Raw genomic sequence first — 7,246 nt, forward strand, 5'->3', positions numbered from 1 at the left:
GGCGCCGAGCCGAGTTGTCTATTTCTATGTGATTATGTGTTATATAGTTTATATTTAGTAATATTTCTAAACAATGTCTTTCTTTTGTACCATATTATGCATGCCAGGAAGACAGATCTGTTTCTACTCTGTTTCATCCCCAGTCTTATTGTAGAGCTTAACTCCTTGTAGGCAGTCAGTATTTGAATGAATAAATGAATGAGTGACAAAAGTTCTGAACAAGTAACCTACTCACCAACTTCATGCAGAATTTGTGATGTTTGGGCTGTGGATCAGGACAGACTTTCCTAAGGGTAAGATTTGAGAGATAACTCCTTAGAGACATAGTATAATGGAGAGGAGAAAGCAAAATTTGGAGCAGAAATGCTGGGTGAGAACCCACTTTACCACTTACTAGCTATATGACTTTGAGCCTTTGTTTCTTCCTCATTTATAAAATAAAAATGATGATATTTATCTGATTAGAGTTACCATGAAGATTAAATTAGGTAATAAAAGCTCTTAGTTTTTTCCTCCTTAGATAATTGTTGTGACTTGCTGTTTAACTACATTTGCCATACCTGTGGCCTCTCCATATTCTAGTCACAGACTCCTAGAGGTTAAAGGGACCCAGCATGTTCTTCCGATTTGGCCAAGTTAAGCAGGTGAATAACAGTTTTAGATGTGTGGTTCTATTGCTAAACCTCACAAACATGGACAAAGAAGCTTATCAGTAATAGACCACTTGGTAGGAGAGGAAACAGCAGAGCTAAGTGGTGGTTCTTTGAGTGCTAGCCTTCAAATTTTAAGTTTTAGATACTATATTTCTGTTTAAACATTTTCACTTTTTTCTTTTTGGGAGAGGATCTCACTGTGTCATACAGGCTGGAGTGCAGTGGTGCTCTCATAGCTCATTGTAACCTCAGACTTCTGAGCTCAAGTGATCCTCTTGCTCCAGCTGTCTGTAAATAACTGAGAGTACAGGCATACACCAAAACGCCCAACTAATTTTTAAGGTTTTTTTTTTTTTTAAGAGCTGGGACTTCTTTATGTTGCCAAACTTATGTTGTCAAACTTCTTGTCTCAGTCATTCTTTCCCCACAGCCTCCCATAGTGCTGAGATTACAGGTGTGAGCCACCCTGCAGAAATTTTTCACTTAATTTTTTAAAAATTTCTTTTCTGAGATTTACTTTTTTCCTTCATTTTGAGCATTTATTTATTTTTTAACCTCATTGAGCTTAGTTATAATAGCTGCATTAATATCCTTGCCCAATGATTTCAACATTTGGGTCATCTTGGAATTGCCCTCTGCTGATTGTCTTTTTTCTTGTAAATAGGTTTAATTTCTCTGCCTCTTGATGTAATTTGAAGTTGTATTCTGTACACTATATAATATGTTGTAGAAAATCTTATTTCTGTTGATGTTTTTAATTTAGCAAGCAATTAACTCAGCCTCAAAACTGCAAACTCTTGTCACACCTGCAGTGGGTGACACTTCAGATCTCAGTTCCAGTTCTTGGGTCCTTAGCTGAGGTCTTTGGCAGAATTTATACACAGAACCTGAGACTCTTCTCTGTCTTACTTTTTCTTATTATCTATGGCTGCTCTGGGCTCTCTTTGTCTTCTGGTTCCTCAGGACAAAGGCCTAGGGTTTGTGGTTTTTTTGTTTTTTTCTTGAGATAGGGTCTTGCTCTGTAGCCCCAGCTAGAGTATAGTCATCATAGCTCACTGTAACCTCAAACTCCTGGGCTCAGGTGATCTTCCTGCTTCAGCCTCACAAGTAGCTGGGACTATAGGCACATGCTACCTTGCCTAGTTAATTTTTTTCATAGAGTCTCACTCTTGCTGAAGCTGGTCTTAAACTCCTGGCCTGAAGCAGTCCTCCTCCTTGGACTTCCAAAGTGGTAGTATATTACAGGTGTGATCATTACACCCTGTGTTGTGTTTCTTTTTTGATTGGAGCTCCAATTAGACCACCCTTAGGGCAGAGCTCTAAATATGGGAATTCATCCTGTCCTTTCTTTTACTTTTCATCTTCTCTTGAAAATCTGTCAGGCTTTGTTCACTTCAGATGGTTGCTTTTTGTCTTTTGTTCAGTGTTTATCTGTGGGAGAGTCATATGGGAAGCAGAATTTCTACTAGCATTTTTATCCGTTATCAAAGTGTTTTGGGAGTAAAAGGACTCAACTATATTCACTTTAACTGGTTTTGTAACCTTGGGCAAGTCTTTCTTCCTCTGGTACTCAACTTGCTCCTCTGGAAAATGAGATAGTTGGACTTTTCATGGTCTGTAAGGGTTGTCCTTCAATCTCTGCTCCTAGTCAGATAGACAATACCCACACATACCATTACTGCCAAGAGCAGCAGCAAGAATCACCAGAGGGAAGTGATGAGGATATATCTGTTATGATGAAAGCTCTCTGAAGGGTCAGCCGCTAAAGAAGTTTGAGGATGTTTACAATCATCCTCTTGTTTCTGGGGCCAGGGCCCCATGCTGGAGATGCAAGAAGCAAATGACATTCACAAGCAGAGGAAAGAAATCACTTGCTGCTTGTTTCTACTCCTCAGAAATAGAAGAGTATATAGACAGTTGAAAAAAAATCAGGATCATCTGGAGTTCCTGTTTGTTTGACTTTTGGCAGTGCGTTCTATCCTGTTTTGAAGAGAAAAGCCCCCTGGGTCTTAGTAACATGTCAGCAAATTTGGTAGTAGGTGGTGGGTGCTGGGGTAGAAGTTTTCAGCAGGGCTGCTGCTGTTAATGTGAGGGCTACAGAGACCTTAGTGGAGGTAAACTAGATTTATGTGGCCATTTCTTAGAATTCAGAATTTTTATGTGGGAGAAGTTTTAGACTATTCAGAGGAAGGGGTGTGTGAGGGTGTATTTGGTGGAATATGGAAACTGGTTTAAAGGGACAGTCTTAAAAGGAGTTTACAAGTGGTCTGTGGGGATGTTTAATGAAAGGTGGGGGATAATTTGAATGTAAGACTATTGAATAAGTTTTAGGTTTACCATTAGTTGAAGCTACCTTTCTATTTTTCCTTAAGAGTAAGATATATAGGCTCAGCGCCTGTAGCTCAGCAGCTAGGGCACCAGTCACATACATGAGAGCTGGCAGGTTTGAATGCAGCCCAGGCCTGCCAAACAACAGTGTCAACTACAACAACAACAGAAAAATAGCTGAGTGCTGTGGCAGGCGTCTGTAGTCCCAACGACTTGGGAGGCAGAGGCAAGAGAATCGCTTAAGCCCAAGAGTTTGAGGTGGCTATGAGCTATGATGCCACAACACTCCTCTGAGGGTGACATAGTGAAACTTTTTGTTGTTGTTGTTGAGTCAAAGAGTAGGATCCATAGGAAGTTTGGCCCAGATCTCCCATCTCTAGTAACTCTTTTCTAATTTTAGGGGTGAGATTCAATGGGACGGTAGGCTTTTCAATTCTGCTATAGAAGGCTGCTTGTTACAAAACTGGAGGGTAAGTTTGTAAACAGAAAAGCTTTATTTTTAGTTTTAATTGATATTGGGTGGTTCAGGGCTCTTTTGAGGACCAAGTCTAGAAGGCAGACCAAGAGAATCAGCAGGGTGAAGGGTCTTTTTTTTGCAGTTTTTGCCCAGGGCTGGGTTTGAACCCGCCACCTCTGGTATATGGGGCTGGCACTGTACTCCTTGAGCCACAGGCACCGCCTGTGGGTGAAGGATCTTTCATAGTCAGACAGACATGGTTTAAACTCTGTCGTTATTAACAAGCTGTGAGACCTTGGACGAGTCACTTCTTGAAACTTGGATTCTTTATAAGATGGAGGTAACATTATTATATTATTGTCTCATATAAAATGTAAAGCATACTGATTGGTTTATGGTATATATTCCATGAATGTTTGTTTTTACTTACCATCTTCCAGAATATCTTATTATTAAAAGAATCCTACCTTTACCCCTAAATAATTGTATGACTCACCCTTTCCAAGCTTGAGTTTCCTTCCTTAAACAAGGAGATTTAACCAAAAATTGAAGATGCCTTATCTGAAATGCTTTAGACCAGAATATTTCAGATTTTGGAGGGTTTTTTTTTTTTTTTTTTTTTGAGACAGAGTCTTACTTTGTTGCCCTTAGTAAAGTGCTGTGGTGTCTGAGCTCATAGCAACCTCAAACTCTTGTGCTCAAGCAGTTTTCTTGCCTTAGCCTCCCGATTAGCTGGGACTACAGGCGCCAGCCACAAAACCCAGCCTTTTCTTTTAGAGATGAGGTATTGCTCTCTGGCTCAGGCTGGTCTTGAACCTGTGAGCTCAAGCAAATCACCTGGTTTGGCCTCCCAGAGTACTAGAATTATAGGTGTGCCGTGCCCGGCCCTGATTTTGGAATAATAGAACCTCCATAGCTGACCACCTCCCTACACAGACCACCTCCATAAGTTGACTTAATTTTCATAGACTGGACATGCACCAGATGTGTTTATCAGTAAAGTAGGCCTAATTCCTTATGTTGACTGGTTTGTTACAGTCCTTGGGTGGTCAACTTAACAGAGGTTCTACTGAGAACCTTGAGGATGAGACCAAGTCTAAATATGAAATTCATTATGTTTCATATGCACCTTACACACAAAGCCTGAAGGTAGTTTTATTTTTTCAGTGAATAGATAACTCCACCCAATCATGTCAATTCAGGTGTAAGCTTTTCTATTTGTGGTGTCTGATACCATGTTGGTGCTCAAAATGTTTTGGATTTTAGAACTTTTTGATTTTTGAATTAGGAATGCTCAACCTATAGTTGACTTCTGGGATGTTTCCTACCTTTAAGATGTCATATAAATTTTTAGACTGTTAGGGAATACATAGGTATCAGTTAAGGCAAAGACAATGTGTTCTACCCTAGAACCATCATCTGATAGGAATAGGGAAGTCTCTTAGAGCCAAAATCTTTCTCATCTCCCCTCAGGCATAGCCAGCTTCTTTCAGATTCAAGATCGCAGATCTTGTCTCTTTTCTCATTGTACGTGAAAGTCTTTGGGATAAGCCTTTGGGTCAGATCATTCTAGGTGTGATTTGTGCTTTACTTATCTCTTTTTTTCTTTTTATATTCTATCCAGGTCAAGAGGCAATTGCCATTGAGATATAGTGAGTGACTCTGTCCAAGACAGTAAGCATCAGGGAAGCAGCTGGAAGTATTGACGGAAAGCTTAAGTTACCTAAATGGTAAGTATATTTTATAGTGAAACCTGGACATAGCATCAGAATTGAGTGGTTTTTGAAGCCTCTGCGGTATTCCCACCACTCTAAGGGAGGGAGGAAAGTCAGCATTAGGTGATGGCCCATTAACCTAATGACTATGCTAAGGTACTTCACATTTTTTCTCCTTTAACCTTTCAACCTGATGAGGGCAAAAATCTGTGTAGGAAATTGACAACCTAAAGAAACAAGCTTAGCTACCATTTATGGAATATTTACTATATGTCAGGCACAGTCCTGTTTGGCATACGTTATCTCCCGTGGTTACCATCATCACAGGGAAATGAGTTTAAAGAGGTTAAATAACTTCTCAAAGTTCACATAGATAGGTAAGGGTAGAACTAGGTCAAACCTTGGTTATTTTCATTATACTGTAACATTTCTCTTTTGATAAAGTTAATTTTTGTTGAGGCAGTGACTGACTTAACCTTTAAAAAACAAAGCAAAATAATCACAAAACATTTTGATCAATAATCATCTCCTTTTCTAAGCCCTTTCTGGATTTTTATTGGCTGATATTGGCTAAGGCAGAGGAGAGCACTAATGACAGGAGACAGAAGTGAGAACTCAAATAGTTAAGTGGCTAGGAGACCTAATGGTCTTGGTTGCTGCTCATAGCTGGATAATAGTTAGAAAAAGGTTCTCTTGGAAAGTAGGGCTGTAGAGCAGCTCAGAACGAGTCTGGGAAATGGGTTTTAGTCATAGGAATGACTGGGCATAGGAAAGGAATCTTTTTTTTTTGAGACAGAATCTCATTATGTCACCCTTGGTAGAGTGCCATGGCATCACAGCTCACAGCAACCTCAAACTCCTGGGTTCAGGCCATTTTCCTGCCTTAGCCTCCCAAGTAGTTGGGACTACAGTCGCCCACCAACACACTTAGCTAATTTTTCTGTTTTTAGTAGAGATGGGCTCTTGCTTTTGCTCAGGCTGGTCTTGAACCTCTGAGCTCAAGCAATCCACCTACCTCGGACTCCCAGAATGCTAGGATTATAGGCCTGAGCCATTGCACCATGCCCAAAAGTAATTTTTTTTTAAATGCTAAGATTAGGTACTTAATGTTTTCTCATGTGGTCCCAAGACAAAATTTTGACCTGGCTTTGGAGCTGATTGAATAATTGTACTCAGGAATAATATATAGTACTGATTAAAGTTTATCTAGAGGGAAGGGCTGTTTTTTATGACATTCTAGAGGGCCAAGGTCTTCCTATGTTGCCCATTCTGGCCTGGAACTCCTGAGCTCAAATGATCCTCCTGCCTCAGTCTCCTAAGTAGCTAGGACTATAGCACATGCCTAGCTATGTGTAAATAATATTTAGACAATGGATTGAAATAAAGAAATTGAAATGCAAAAAATAATAAATAATAATTTAAGCTAAAACTTAAATGGCATTTAATATGGACAGCTACTAGTCTAATGACTTCATGTATTAACTCATTTACACTTATCATAACCTTATATAAAGTAGGTATTGAAACATAGAGAAGTCAAGTGACTTATCCAAGGTCACACAGTAAGTAGTAAATTTTAAGGCAGAGTTTGAACTTAGGCTATCTGGCTTCAGAGTCTGTAATCCTTAATCATTGTATTATACTGCCTGCAAAAGAAATAAGAATTAAGGCTCGGCACCTGTGGCTCAAGTGGGTAAGGCGCCAGCCACATACACCTAAGGCGGCGGATTCGAATCCAGCCTGGGCCCGACAAACAACAATGATGGCTGCAACCAAAAAATAGCCAGGCGTTGTGGCAAGCACCTGTGGTCCTAGCTACTTGGGAGGCTGAGGCAGGAGACTCGCTTGAGCCCAGGTGTTGGAGGTTGCTGTGAGCTGTGATGCCACGGCACTCTACCCAGGGGGATAGCTTGAGGCTCTGTCTCAAAAAAAAAATTAAGCCTCACATAAGGTTATTAAAAATTATATTTAACAGTTTATTTTTTTAAAAATCAGCATAACCCACAGATTGATAATGTGGCTGCTTGATTAGTTCATGCAGTTCTTAGACTCATTATTAGAACTAGGTAGACCATGTTTTTTGTTTTTTTTTT

The 7,246-nt window shown here is 39.9% G+C and overlaps 1 protein-coding gene across 1 annotated transcript in view; it reads left to right on the forward strand.

The window, feature by feature from the left end:
* The window catches only part of LUZP1 (leucine zipper protein 1), a 96,741-nt gene that overhangs the window by 60,126 nt on the left and 29,369 nt on the right, over positions 1-7,246 (forward strand). Inside the window, exon 2 of the mRNA XM_023509747.1 lies at positions 5,063-5,168. The gene's annotated coding sequence lies outside the window, so the exon portion shown is untranslated. The remainder of the gene's footprint in view (positions 1-5,062; positions 5,169-7,246) is intronic.

Source organism: Otolemur garnettii, unplaced genomic scaffold (assembly GCF_000181295.1).
Source record: "Otolemur garnettii isolate 467f Iridium unplaced genomic scaffold, OtoGar3 scaffold00009, whole genome shotgun sequence".
NCBI classification, from domain to species: domain Eukaryota; kingdom Metazoa; phylum Chordata; class Mammalia; order Primates; family Galagidae; genus Otolemur; species Otolemur garnettii.